Raw genomic sequence first — 15224 nt, 5'->3', positions numbered from 1 at the left:
ATCCTTCAGGAGCAGAATGTTCTGATCATCAGCGCTCCAGAATGTAGTGTTTTCTTGGCAAGCATCACATATTGTGATGTTTTAGCTAAAAGTTCCATATCCTACAGACCGATATATTCCTCTGTACTTGTACCTTGGGGATTCATCAAAAGCTGGCATCATAAGCAGCTTTCTACTGCCACAGACTGGACAGCGAAACAATTTAAAATATCCCAGAAAAAGAAAATAAGCATGCTTAATCAGAGCTTTCTGGACAGGAAGGACATTTGAGCAAGTGAGGAATAAGCACTGCTTTTGTTAATTTGCATAGGCAGAATAGAGACTTCTGGGAAAAGGCCGAAATTACAGTCACAGAAAATGGCTGCATCTATAGAGAACGCTAAGAAGTGTTGGCAGCTTTTCCTCTGACCCTGGCCACTTTTACAAGCAATCCTATGATAGTCAGCAGGACCCACCCTAAAAAGGAAGGGGCATCCACTTGGACCCTTTCCACCTTTTCTAAATCGAGCCTGATTGAGCACTGATTGAGCAGATAAGCACATGTCATTCTCATTTCAGAAAGGTATTGGTTAGCTTGCTGCTAGCAGCTCAGTTATGTTATGATGTTAGAGGCTATGCAAGGAATGCTTTAGTCCAGCGATATGCAGTTTTTATTGCGCCTTGCATTCAGCAGGAAGATCTTTAGCTTGAATCTGTGGCCTAGGTATTCACCTTGGTATTTCTTTTGGCACAAAGTGAAGGAGTATTTAAGAGAAAATGCACAATGTGTTTCTTATGTTGTTATGAACAACTTGTTACTCTTTCTCATTAAGCTTCAGCCACTGAAGAAATATATAAATAAGGGCTGACTTCCTGTAAGACGTGTCCAAAGCTGGGACGGAATAAAAGGAGACACTTGTAAATGATAGTGCTATCGTTTGAGAAAGGGTAAGTTGAGACTGACTTTCATGCGTATTCACAGACCAAGCATCATAAAGATACCAGCATGATCTTCATTGCGGGCTTAGAGCCGGTATTAGCTTTTGAGAGGTAAGAGGATTTTGAGGGCTCGTTGGTCTAGGGGTATGATTCTCGCTTTGGGTGCGAGAGGTCCCGGGTTCAAATCCCGGACGAGCCCTTTTCTTGGTACTCTTTTCAAGTTGTTTTGAAGTTTGCGTTTCAAAACCAACATCAATTTTTTCTTTGCAGTAGTGGATAATTCTTTGCTAGAGTCTCATGCTTCAGCCCTGCCCAGTCTGAGCTAATACCAAACATCTGGTCTTGCATGGCATGTACGAGCGTTCAGCTAGGGATGTCGGGCAGGTTGCATGAAAGAAATCTAAAGCCAGAGGCCCATGGAATAGCCAGTTCGGAGCAGTTTCATTACAGAAAAATCAACTGTAGGTATCTGTTTCTGTAGTGTAGTGGTTATCACGTTTGCCTCACACGCGAAAGGTCCCCGGTTCGAAACCGGGCAGAAACAGTTGTTATATTGTGTTGGCTACAATGTTGATAGGTGCCGTTTTGCCATGGAATTGTCCAAGCCCTGAAGATTATTTCATGCAATCTCGTTCCAAGAAAGGGAATTCTCTCAAAACACTAAAGTAATCGGCGTGTGGATGTATCTGTTGGTTCTCAGACCTTGCTTTCAAAAGAGCCCTGCAATCGGTTCACTGCTCACCTAGAACAAGCATTAACATGGAGAATTGTTGGCACCAACAGGAATCTTATTTTAGTGGAGTGTTTCTGGCTTTGAGTGCAGAGGCCCTCGGCTCAATTCCAAGATGATCCTTCTCAAGGTGATGATACAAATGCATTGTCACCTTTACGTTTAATGTCAGAATCATTTATTTCCAGTTGGTGGTGTAAGAATGTTTGCAACAGTATGGCGATTTTTCCTAGCCATGCATGAATGAAAGCATATCACTCGCCTTTAGGTGTTTTTCTAATACATTGATATTTGCATCTTCCTTCCTAGCCTGCATGTTTGACTATCTTACAGGCTGCATGTAATAAGTATCACATCAGGGCCCTTCTTCTACTCAATTCACAACTGTTCTATCACGACATAGATAAGAAAGCTGCATCTGCTTTTGTTGTGTAGTGGTAATCAGGTTTACCTGACGTGTGAAAGCCCCATGCTTTGAAAGTACACAGTAACAAAGAAACCGATGACTTTTATAAAAAGGTGTCATGTGTGTCTCTTACTTTGCACAAAAAGTGCCAGAGATGACTTCATTTGCAGTCACTTGAAAAGTAGGGATTCTCCAATAAATGGTAAATGGTTGAAACAAATCTGAAGAAATGCATGACATACCTGTGTGTGTGTGTGTGTGTACGCATGTATGTATATATAGGGAGAGAGAGAGCGTCAATATAAACAGACTTTATTTCAATCAAGCTGTCTTTTCTATCCTTCAGGAGCAGAATGTTCTGATCATCAGCGCTCCAGAATGTAGTGTTTTCTTGGCAAGCATCACATATTGTGATGTTTTAGCTAAAAGTTCCATATCCTAGAGACTGATATATTCCTCTGTACTTGTACCTTGGGGATTCATCAAAACCTGGCATCATAAGCAGCTTTCTACTGCCACAGACTGGACAGCGAAACAATTTAAAATATCCCAGAAAAAGAAAATAAGCATGCTTAATCAGAGCTTTCTGGACAGGAAGGACATTTGAGCAAGTGAGGAATAAGCACTGCTTTTGTTAATTTGCATAGGCAGAATAGAGACTTCTGGGAAAAGGCCGAAATTACAGTCACAGAAAATGGCTGCATCTATAGAGAACGCTAAGAAGTGTTGGCAGCTTTTCCTCTGACCCTGGCCACTTTTACAAGCAATCCTATGATAGTCAGCAGGACCCACCCTAAAAAGGAAGGGGCATCCACTTGGACCCTTTCCACCTTTTCTAAATCTCGCCTGATCGAGCCCTGATCGAGCCGATAAGCACATGTCATTCTCATTTCAGAAAGGTATTGGTTAGCTTGCTGCTAGCAGCTCAGTTATGTTATGATGTTAGAGGCTATGCAAGGAATGCTTTAGTCCAGCGATATGCAGTTTTTATTGCGCCTTGCATTCAGCAGGAAGATCTTTAGCTTGAATCTGTGGCCTAGGTATTCACCTTGGTATTTTTTTTGGCACAAAGTGAAGGAGTATTTGAGAGAAAATGCACAATGTGTTTCTTATGTTGTTATGAACAACTTGTTACTCTTTCTCATTAAGCTTCAGCCACTGCAGAAATATATAAATAAGGGCTGACTTCCTGTAAGACGTGTCCAAAGCTGGGACGGAATAAAAGGAGACACTTGTAAATGATAGTGCTATCGTTTGAGAAAGGGTAAGTTGAGACTGACTTTCATGCGTATTCACAGACCAAGCATCATAAAGATACCAGCATGATCTTCATTGCGGGCTTAGAGCCGGTATTAGCTTTTGAGAGGTAAGAGGATTTTGAGGGCTCGTTGGTCTAGGGGTATGATTCTCGCTTTGGGTGCGAGAGGTCCCAGGTTCAAATCCCGGACGAGCCCTTTTCTTGGTACTCTTTTCAAGTTGTTTTGAAGTTTGCGTTTCAAAACCAACATCAATTTTTTCTTTGCAGTAGTGGATAATTCTTTGCTAGAGTCTCATGCTTCAGCCCTGCCCAGTCTGAGCTAATACCAAACATCTGGTCTTGCATGGCATGTACGAGCGTTCAGCTAGGGATGTCGGGCAGGTTGCATGAAAGAAATCTAAAGCCAGAGGCCCATGGAATAGCCAGTTCGGAGCAGTTTCATTACAGAAAAATCAACTGTAGGTATCTGTTTCTGTAGTGTAGTGGTTATCACGTTCGCCTCACACTCGAAAGGTCCCCGGTTCGAAACCGGGCAGAAACAGTTGTTATATTGTGTTGGCTACAATGTTGATAGGTGCCGTTTTGCCATGGAATTGTCCAAGCCCTGAAGATTATTTCATGCAATCTCGTTCCAAGAAAGGGAATTCTCTCAAAACACTAAAGAAATCGGCGTGTGGATGTATCTGTTGGTTCTCAGACCTTGCTTTCAAAAGAGCCCTGCAATCGGTTCACTGCTCACCTAGAACAAGCATTAACATGGAGAATTGTTGGCACCAACAGGAATCTTATTTTAGTGGAGTGTTTCTGGCTTTGAGTGCAGAGGCCCTCGGCACAATTCCAAGATGATCCTTCTCAGGGTGATGATACAAATGCATTGTCACCTTTACGTTTAATGTCAGAATCATTTATTTCCAGTTGGTGGTGTAAGAATGTTTGCAACAGTATGGCGATTTTTCCTAGCCATGCATGAATGAAAGCATATCACTCGCCTTTAGGTGTTTTTCTAATACATTGATATTTGCATCTGCCTTCCTAGCCTGCATGTTTGACTATCTTACAGGCTGCATGTAATAAGTATCACATCAGGGCCCTTCTTCTACTCAATTCACAACTGTTCTATCACGACATAGATAAGAAAGCTGCATCTGCTTTTGTTGTGTAGTGGTAATCAGGTTTACCTGACGTGTGAAAGCCCCATGCTTTGAAAGTACACAGTAACAAAGAAACCGATGACTTTTATAAAAAGGTGTCATGTGTGTCTCTTACTTTGCACAAAAAGTGCCAGAGATGACTTCATTTGCAGTCACTTGAAAAGTAGGGATTCTCCAATAAATGGTAAATGGTTGAAACAAATCTGAAGAAATGCATGACATACCTGTGTGTGTGTGTGTATGCATGTATGTATATATAGGGAGAGAGAGAGCGTCAATATAAACAGACTTTATTTCAATCAAGCTGTCTTTTCTATCCTTCAGGAGCAGAATGTTCTGATCATCAGCGCTCCAGAATGTAGTGTTTTCTTGGCAAGCATCACATATTGTGATGTGTTAGCTAAAAGTTCCATATCCTACAGACCGATATATTCCTCTGTACTTGTACCTTGGGGATTCATCAAAACCTGGCATCATAAGCAGCTTTCTACTGCCACAGACTGGACAGCGAAACAATTTAAAATATCCCAGAAAAAGAAAATAAGCATGCTTAATCAGAGCTTTCTGGACAGGAAGGACATTTGAGCAAGTGAGGAATAAGCACTGCTTTTGTTAATTTGCATAGGCAGAATAGAGACTTCTGGGAAAAGGCCGAAATTACAGTCACAGAAAATGGCTGCATCTATAGAGAACGCTAAGAAGTGTTGGCAGCTTTTCCTCTGACCCTGGCCACTTTTACAAGCAATCCTATGATAGTCAGCAGGACCCACCCTAAAAAGGAAGGGGCATCCACTTGGACCCTTTCCACCTTTTCTAAATCGAGCCTGATTGAGCACTGATTGAGCAGATAAGCACATGTCATTCTCATTTCAGAAAGGTATTGGTTAGCTTGCTGCTAGCAGCTCAGTTATGTTATGATGTTAGAGGCTATGCAAGGAATGCTTTAGTCCAGCGATATGCAGTTTTTATTGCGCCTTGCATTCAGCAGGAAGATCTTTAGCTTGAATCTGTGGCCTAGGTATTCACCTTGGTATTTCTTTTGGCACAAAGTGAAGGAGTATTTAAGAGAAAATGCACAATGTGTTTCTTATGTTGTTATGAACAACTTGTTACTCTTTCTCATTAAGCTTCAGCCACTGAAGAAATATATAAATAAGGGCTGACTTCCTGTAAGACGTGTCCAAAGCTGGGACGGAATAAAAGGAGACACTTGTAAATGATAGTGCTATCGTTTGAGAAAGGGTAAGTTGAGACTGACTTTCATGCGTATTCACAGACCAAGCATCATAAAGATACCAGCATGATCTTCATTGCGGGCTTAGAGCCGGTATTAGCTTTTGAGAGGTAAGAGGATTTTGAGGGCTCGTTGGTCTAGGGGTATGATTCTCGCTTTGGGTGCGAGAGGTCCCGGGTTCAAATCCCGGACGAGCCCTTTTCTTGGTACTCTTTTCAAGTTGTTTTGAAGTTTGCGTTTCAAAACCAACATCAATTTTTTCTTTGCAGTAGTGGATAATTCTTTGCTAGAGTCTCATGCTTCAGCCCTGCCCAGTCTGAGCTAATACCAAACATCTGGTCTTGCATGGCATGTACGAGCGTTCAGCTAGGGATGTCGGGCAGGTTGCATGAAAGAAATCTAAAGCCAGAGGCCCATGGAATAGCCAGTTCGGAGCAGTTTCATTACAGAAAAATCAACTGTAGGTATCTGTTTCTGTAGTGTAGTGGTTATCACGTTTGCCTCACACGCGAAAGGTCCCCGGTTCGAAACCGGGCAGAAACAGTTGTTATATTGTGTTGGCTACAATGTTGATAGGTGCTGTTTTGCCATGGAATTGTCCAAGCCCTGAAGATTATTTCATGCAATCTCGTTCCAAGAAAGGGAATTCTCTCAAAACACTAAAGTAATCGGCGTGTGGATGTATCTGTTGGTTCTCAGACCTTGCTTTCAAAAGAGCCCTGCAATCGGTTCACTGCTCACCTAGAACAAGCATTAACATGGAGAATTGTTGGCACCAACAGGAATCTTATTTTAGTGGAGTGTTTCTGGCTTTGAGTGCAGAGGCCCTCGGCTCAATTCCAAGATGATCCTTCTCAAGGTGATGATACAAATGCATTGTCACCTTTACGTTTAATGTCAGAATCATTTATTTCCAGTTGGTGGTGTAAGAATGTTTGCAACAGTATGGCGATTTTTCCTAGCCATGCATGAATGAAAGCATATCACTCGCCTTTAGGTGTTTTTCTAATACATTGATATTTGCATCTTCCTTCCTAGCCTGCATGTTTGACTATCTTACAGGCTGCATGTAATAAGTATCACATCAGGGCCCTTCTTCTACTCAATTCACAACTGTTCTATCACGACATAGATAAGAAAGCTGCATCTGCTTTTGTTGTGTAGTGGTAATCAGGTTTACCTGACGTGTGAAAGCCCCATGCTTTGAAAGTACACAGTAACAAAGAAACCGATGACTTTTATAAAAAGGTGTCATGTGTGTCTCTTACTTTGCACAAAAAGTGCCAGAGATGACTTCATTTGCAGTCACTTGAAAAGTAGGGATTCTCCAATAAATGGTAAATGGTTGAAACAAATCTGAAGAAATGCATGACATACCTGTGTGTGTGTGTGTGTGTACGCATGTATGTATATATAGGGAGAGAGAGAGCGTCAATATAAACAGACTTTATTTCAATCAAGCTGTCTTTTCTATCCTTCAGGAGCAGAATGTTCTGATCATCAGCGCTCCAGAATGTAGTGTTTTCTTGGCAAGCATCACATATTGTGATGTTTTAGCTAAAAGTTCCATATCCTAGAGACTGATATATTCCTCTGTACTTGTACCTTGGGGATTCATCAAAACCTGGCATCATAAGCAGCTTTCTACTGCCACAGACTGGACAGCGAAACAATTTAAAATATCCCAGAAAAAGAAAATAAGCATGCTTAATCAGAGCTTTCTGGACAGGAAGGACATTTGAGCAAGTGAGGAATAAGCACTGCTTTTGTTAATTTGCATAGGCAGAATAGAGACTTCTGGGAAAAGGCCGAAATTACAGTCACAGAAAATGGCTGCATCTATAGAGAACGCTAAGAAGTGTTGGCAGCTTTTCCTCTGACCCTGGCCACTTTTACAAGCAATCCTATGATAGTCAGCAGGACCCACCCTAAAAAGGAAGGGGCATCCACTTGGACCCTTTCCACCTTTTCTAAATCTCGCCTGATCGAGCCCTGATCGAGCCGATAAGCACATGTCATTCTCATTTCAGAAAGGTATTGGTTAGCTTGCTGCTAGCAGCTCAGTTATGTTATGATGTTAGAGGCTATGCAAGGAATGCTTTAGTCCAGCGATATGCAGTTTTTATTGCGCCTTGCATTCAGCAGGAAGATCTTTAGCTTGAATCTGTGGCCTAGGTATTCACCTTGGTATTTTTTTTGGCACAAAGTGAAGGAGTATTTGAGAGAAAATGCACAATGTGTTTCTTATGTTGTTATGAACAACTTGTTACTCTTTCTCATTAAGCTTCAGCCACTGCAGAAATATATAAATAAGGGCTGACTTCCTGTAAGACGTGTCCAAAGCTGGGACGGAATAAAAGGAGACACTTGTAAATGATAGTGCTATCGTTTGAGAAAGGGTAAGTTGAGACTGACTTTCATGCGTATTCACAGACCAAGCATCATAAAGATACCAGCATGATCTTCATTGCGGGCTTAGAGCCGGTATTAGCTTTTGAGAGGTAAGAGGATTTTGAGGGCTCGTTGGTCTAGGGGTATGATTCTCGCTTTGGGTGCGAGAGGTCCCAGGTTCAAATCCCGGACGAGCCCTTTTCTTGGTACTCTTTTCAAGTTGTTTTGAAGTTTGCGTTTCAAAACCAACATCAATTTTTTCTTTGCAGTAGTGGATAATTCTTTGCTAGAGTCTCATGCTTCAGCCCTGCCCAGTCTGAGCTAATACCAAACATCTGGTCTTGCATGGCATGTACGAGCGTTCAGCTAGGGATGTCGGGCAGGTTGCATGAAAGAAATCTAAAGCCAGAGGCCCATGGAATAGCCAGTTCGGAGCAGTTTCATTACAGAAAAATCAACTGTAGGTATCTGTTTCTGTAGTGTAGTGGTTATCACGTTCGCCTCACACTCGAAAGGTCCCCGGTTCGAAACCGGGCAGAAACAGTTGTTATATTGTGTTGGCTACAATGTTGATAGGTGCCGTTTTGCCATGGAATTGTCCAAGCCCTGAAGATTATTTCATGCAATCTCGTTCCAAGAAAGGGAATTCTCTCAAAACACTAAAGAAATCGGCGTGTGGATGTATCTGTTGGTTCTCAGACCTTGCTTTCAAAAGAGCCCTGCAATCGGTTCACTGCTCACCTAGAACAAGCATTAACATGGAGAATTGTTGGCACCAACAGGAATCTTATTTTAGTGGAGTGTTTCTGGCTTTGAGTGCAGAGGCCCTCGGCTCAATTCCAAGATGATCCTTCTCAGGGTGATGATACAAATGCATTGTCACCTTTACGTTTAATGTCAGAATCATTTATTTCCAGTTGGTGGTGTAAGAATGTTTGCAACAGTATGGCGATTTTTCCTAGCCATGCATGAATGAAAGCATATCACTCGCCTTTAGGTGTTTTTCTAATACATTGATATTTGCATCTGCCTTCCTAGCCTGCATGTTTGACTATCTTACAGGCTGCATGTAATAAGTATCACATCAGGGCCCTTCTTCTACTCAATTCACAACTGTTCTATCACGACATAGATAAGAAAGCTGCATCTGCTTTTGTTGTGTAGTGGTAATCAGGTTTACCTGACGTGTGAAAGCCCCATGCTTTGAAAGTACACAGTAACAAAGAAACCGATGACTTTTATAAAAAGGTGTCATGTGTGTCTCTTACTTTGCACAAAAAGTGCCGGAGATGACTTCATTTGCAGTCACTTGAAAAGTAGGGATTCTCCAATAAATGGTAAATGGTTGAAACAAATCTGAAGAAATGCATGACATACCTGTGTGTGTGTGTGCATGCATGTATGTATATATAGGGAGAGAGAGAGCGTCAATATAAACAGACTTTATTTCAATCAAGCTGTCTTTTCTATCCTTCAGGAGCAGAATGTTCTGATCATCAGCGCTCCAGAATGTAGTGTTTTCTTGGCAAGCATCACATATTGTGATGTGTTAGCTAAAAGTTCCATATCCTACAGACCGATATATTCCTCTGTACTTGTACCTTGGGGATTCATCAAAAGCTGGCATCATAAGCAGCTTTCTACTGCCACAGACTGGACAGCGAAACAATTTAAAATATCCCAGAAAAAGAAAATAAGCATGCTTAATCAGAGCTTTCTGGACAGGAAGGACATTTGAGCAAGTGAGGAATAAGCACTGCTTTTGTTAATTTGCATAGGCAGAATAGAGACTTCTGGGAAAAGGCCGAAATTACAGTCACAGAAAATGGCTGCATCTATAGAGAACGCTAAGAAGTGTTGGCAGCTTTTCCTCTGACCCTGGCCACTTTTACAAGCAATCCTATGATAGTCAGCAGGACCCACCCTAAAAAGGAAGGGGCATCCACTTGGACCCTTTCCACCTTTTCTAAATCGAGCCTGATTGAGCACTGATTGAGCAGATAAGCACATGTCATTCTCATTTCAGAAAGGTATTGGTTAGCTTGCTGCTAGCAGCTCAGTTATGTTATGATGTTAGAGGCTATGCAAGGAATGCTTTAGTCCAGCGATATGCAGTTTTTATTGCGCCTTGCATTCAGCAGGAAGATCTTTAGCTTGAATCTGTGGCCTAGGTATTCACCTTGGTATTTCTTTTGGCACAAAGTGAAGGAGTATTTAAGAGAAAATGCACAATGTGTTTCTTATGTTGTTATGAACAACTTGTTACTCTTTCTCATTAAGCTTCAGCCACTGAAGAAATATATAAATAAGGGCTGACTTCCTGTAAGACGTGTCCAAAGCTGGGACGGAATAAAAGGAGACACTTGTAAATGATAGTGCTATCGTTTGAGAAAGGGTAAGTTGAGACTGACTTTCATGCGTATTCACAGACCAAGCATCATAAAGATACCAGCATGATCTTCATTGCGGGCTTAGAGCCGGTATTAGCTTTTGAGAGGTAAGAGGATTTTGAGGGCTCGTTGGTCTAGGGGTATGATTCTCGCTTTGGGTGCGAGAGGTCCCGGGTTCAAATCCCGGACGAGCCCTTTTCTTGGTACTCTTTTCAAGTTGTTTTGAAGTTTGCGTTTCAAAACCAACATCAATTTTTTCTTTGCAGTAGTGGATAATTCTTTGCTAGAGTCTCATGCTTCAGCCCTGCCCAGTCTGAGCTAATACCAAACATCTGGTCTTGCATGGCATGTACGAGCGTTCAGCTAGGGATGTCGGGCAGGTTGCATGAAAGAAATCTAAAGCCAGAGGCCCATGGAATAGCCAGTTCGGAGCAGTTTCATTACAGAAAAATCAACTGTAGGTATCTGTTTCTGTAGTGTAGTGGTTATCACGTTTGCCTCACACGCGAAAGGTCCCCGGTTCGAAACCGGGCAGAAACAGTTGTTATATTGTGTTGGCTACAATGTTGATAGGTGCCGTTTTGCCATGGAATTGTCCAAGCCCTGAAGATTATTTCATGCAATCTCGTTCCAAGAAAGGGAATTCTCTCAAAACACTAAAGTAATCGGCGTGTGGATGTATCTGTTGGTTCTCAGACCTTGCTTTCAAAAGAGCCCTGCAATCGGTTCACTGCTCACCTAGAACAAGCATTAACATGGAGAATTGTTGGCACCAACAGGAATCTTATTTTAGTGGAGTGTTTCTGGCTTTGAGTGCAGAGGCCCTCGGCTCAATTCCAAGATGATCCTTCTCAAGGTGATGATACAAATGCATTGTCACCTTTACGTTTAATGTCAGAATCATTTATTTCCAGTTGGTGGTGTAAGAATGTTTGCAACAGTATGGCGATTTTTCCTAGCCATGCATGAATGAAAGCATATCACTCGCCTTTAGGTGTTTTTCTAATACATTGATATTTGCATCTTCCTTCCTAGCCTGCATGTTTGACTATCTTACAGGCTGCATGTAATAAGTATCACATCAGGGCCCTTCTTCTACTCAATTCACAACTGTTCTATCACGACATAGATAAGAAAGCTGCATCTGCTTTTGTTGTGTAGTGGTAATCAGGTTTACCTGACGTGTGAAAGCCCCATGCTTTGAAAGTACACAGTAACAAAGAAACCGATGACTTTTATAAAAAGGTGTCATGTGTGTCTCTTACTTTGCACAAAAAGTGCCAGAGATGACTTCATTTGCAGTCACTTGAAAAGTAGGGATTCTCCAATAAATGGTAAATGGTTGAAACAAATCTGAAGAAATGCATGACATACCTGTGTGTGTGTGTGTGTGTACGCATGTATGTATATATAGGGAGAGAGAGAGCGTCAATATAAACAGACTTTATTTCAATCAAGCTGTCTTTTCTATCCTTCAGGAGCAGAATGTTCTGATCATCAGCGCTCCAGAATGTAGTGTTTTCTTGGCAAGCATCACATACTGTGATGTTTTAGCTAAAAGTTCCATATCCTAGAGACTGATATATTCCTCTGTACTTGTACCTTGGGGATTCATCAAAACCTGGCATCATAAGCAGCTTTCTACTGCCACAGACTGGACAGCGAAACAATTTAAAATATCCCAGAAAAAGAAAATAAGCATGCTTAATCAGAGCTTTCTGGACAGGAAGGACATTTGAGCAAGTGAGGAATAAGCACTGCTTTTGTTAATTTGCATAGGCAGAATAGAGACTTCTGGGAAAAGGCCGAAATTACAGTCACAGAAAATGGCTGCATCTATAGAGAACGCTAAGAAGTGTTGGCAGCTTTTCCTCTGACCCTGGCCACTTTTACAAGCAATCCTATGATAGTCAGCAGGACCCACCCTAAAAAGGAAGGGGCATCCACTTGGACCCTTTCCACCTTTTCTAAATCTCGCCTGATCGAGCCCTGATCGAGCCGATAAGCACATGTCATTCTCATTTCAGAAAGGTATTGGTTAGCTTGCTGCTAGCAGCTCAGTTATGTTATGATGTTAGAGGCTATGCAAGGAATGCTTTAGTCCAGCGATATGCAGTTTTTATTGCGCCTTGCATTCAGCAGGAAGATCTTTAGCTTGAATCTGTGGCCTAGGTATTCACCTTGGTATTTTTTTTGGCACAAAGTGAAGGAGTATTTGAGAGAAAATGCACAATGTGTTTCTTATGTTGTTATGAACAACTTGTTACTCTTTCTCATTAAGCTTCAGCCACTGCAGAAATATATAAATAAGGGCTGACTTCCTGTAAGACGTGTCCAAAGCTGGGACGGAATAAAAGGAGACACTTGTAAATGATAGTGCTATCGTTTGAGAAAGGGTAAGTTGAGACTGACTTTCATGCGTATTCACAGACCAAGCATCATAAAGATACCAGCATGATCTTCATTGCGGGCTTAGAGCCGGTATTAGCTTTTGAGAGGTAAGAGGATTTTGAGGGCTCGTTGGTCTAGGGGTATGATTCTCGCTTTGGGTGCGAGAGGTCCCAGGTTCAAATCCCGGACGAGCCCTTTTCTTGGTACTCTTTTCAAGTTGTTTTGAAGTTTGCGTTTCAAAACCAACATCAATTTTTTCTTTGCAGTAGTGGATAATTCTTTGCTAGAGTCTCATGCTTCAGCCCTGCCCAGTCTGAGCTAATACCAAACATCTGGTCTTGCATGGCATGTACGAGCGTTCAGCTAGGGATGTCGGGCAGGTTGCATGAAAGAAATCTAAAGCCAGAGGCCCATGGAATAGCCAGTTCGGAGCAGTTTCATTACAGAAAAATCAACTGTAGGTATCTGTTTCTGTAGTGTAGTGGTTATCACGTTCGCCTCACACTCGAAAGGTCCCCGGTTCGAAACCGGGCAGAAACAGTTGTTATATTGTGTTGGCTACAATGTTGATAGGTGCCGTTTTGCCATGGAATTGTCCAAGCCCTGAAGATTATTTCATGCAATCTCGTTCCAAGAAAGGGAATTCTCTCAAAACACTAAAGAAATCGGCGTGTGGATGTATCTGTTGGTTCTCAGACCTTGCTTTCAAAAGAGCCCTGCAATCGGTTCACTGCTCACCTAGAACAAGCATTAACATGGAGAATTGTTGGCACCAACAGGAATCTTATTTTAGTGGAGTGTTTCTGGCTTTGAGTGCAGAGGCCCTCGGCTCAATTCCAAGATGATCCTTCTCAGGGTGATGATACAAATGCATTGTCACCTTTACGTTTAATGTCAGAATCATTTATTTCCAGTTGGTGGTGTAAGAATGTTTGCAACAGTATGGCGATTTTTCCTAGCCATGCATGAATGAAAGCATATCACTCGCCTTTAGGTGTTTTTCTAATACATTGATATTTGCATCTGCCTTCCTAGCCTGCATGTTTGACTATCTTACAGGCTGCATGTAATAAGTATCACATCAGGGCCCTTCTTCTACTCAATTCACAACTGTTCTATCACGACATAGATAAGAAAGCTGCATCTGCTTTTGTTGTGTAGTGGTAATCAGGTTTACCTGACGTGTGAAAGCCCCATGCTTTGAAAGTACACAGTAACAAAGAAACCGATGACATTTATAAAAAGGTGTCATGTGTGTCTCTTACTTTGCACAAAAAGTGCCGGAGATGACTTCATTTGCAGTCACTTGAAAAGTAGGGATTCTCCAATAAATGGTAAATGGTTGAAACAAATCTGAAGAAATGCATGACATACCTGTGTGTGTGTGTGCATGCATGTATGTATATATAGGGAGAGAGAGAGCGTCAATATAAACAGACTTTATTTCAATCAAGCTGTCTTTTCTATCCTTCAGGAGCAGAATGTTCTGATCATCAGCGCTCCAGAATGTAGTGTTTTCTTGGCAAGCATCACATATTGTGATGTGTTAGCTAAAAGTTCCATATCCTACAGACCGATATATTCCTCTGTACTTGTACCTTGGGGATTCATCAAAAGCTGGCATCATAAGCAGCTTTCTACTGCCACAGACTGGACAGCGAAACAATTTAAAATATCCCAGAAAAAGAAAATAAGCATGCTTAATCAGAGCTTTCTGGACAGGAAGGACATTTGAGCAAGTGAGGAATAAGCACTGCTTTTGTTAATTTGCATAGGCAGAATAGAGACTTCTGGGAAAAGGCCGAAATTACAGTCACAGAAAATGGCTGCATCTATAGAGAACGCTAAGAAGTGTTGGCAGCTTTTCCTCTGACCCTGGCCACTTTTACAAGCAATCCTATGATAGTCAGCAGGACCCACCCTAAAAAGGAAGGGGCATCCACTTGGACCCTTTCCACCTTTTCTAAATCGAGCCTGATTGAGCACTGATTGAGCAGATAAGCACATGTCATTCTCATTTCAGAAAGGTATTGGTTAGCTTGCTGCTAGCAGCTCAGTTATGTTATGATGTTAGAGGCTATGCAAGGAATGCTTTAGTCCAGCGATATGCAGTTTTTATTGCGCCTTGCATTCAGCAGGAAGATCTTTAGCTTGAATCTGTGGCCTAGGTATTCACCTTGGTATTTCTTTTGGCACAAAGTGAAGGAGTATTTAAGAGAAAATGCACAATGTGTTTCTTATGTTGTTATGAACAACTTGTTACTCTTTCTCATTAAGCTTCAGCCACTGAAGAAATATATAAATAAGGGCTGACTTCCTGTAAGACGTGTCCAAAGCTGGGACGGAATAAAAGGA

The 15224-nt window shown here is 41.7% G+C and overlaps 3 non-coding genes across 3 annotated transcripts; all 3 read left to right on the top strand.

Moving 5' to 3' along the window:
• The first annotated feature begins 1045 nt into the window (after positions 1 to 1045).
• On the top strand, positions 1046 to 1117 carry TRNAP-UGG (transfer RNA proline (anticodon UGG)). The gene has a single exon. It is a non-coding gene; the product is annotated as a tRNA-Pro (tRNA).
• Positions 1118 to 5823: 4706 nt separating this feature from the next.
• TRNAP-UGG (transfer RNA proline (anticodon UGG)) lies at positions 5824 to 5895 on the top strand. The gene has a single exon. It is a non-coding gene; the product is annotated as a tRNA-Pro (tRNA).
• Positions 5896 to 10601: 4706 nt separating this feature from the next.
• TRNAP-UGG (transfer RNA proline (anticodon UGG)) lies at positions 10602 to 10673 on the top strand. The gene has a single exon. It is a non-coding gene; the product is annotated as a tRNA-Pro (tRNA).
• Positions 10674 to 15224: the final 4551 nt, after the last annotated feature.

The sequence above is a fragment of the Triturus cristatus genome, chromosome 8, assembly GCF_964204655.1.
Source record: "Triturus cristatus chromosome 8, aTriCri1.1, whole genome shotgun sequence".
Classification (NCBI taxonomy): domain Eukaryota; kingdom Metazoa; phylum Chordata; class Amphibia; order Caudata; family Salamandridae; genus Triturus; species Triturus cristatus.
The sequence above is the reverse complement of the archived record's forward strand: the minus strand, read 5'-3'. Positions and strand labels throughout refer to the sequence as shown.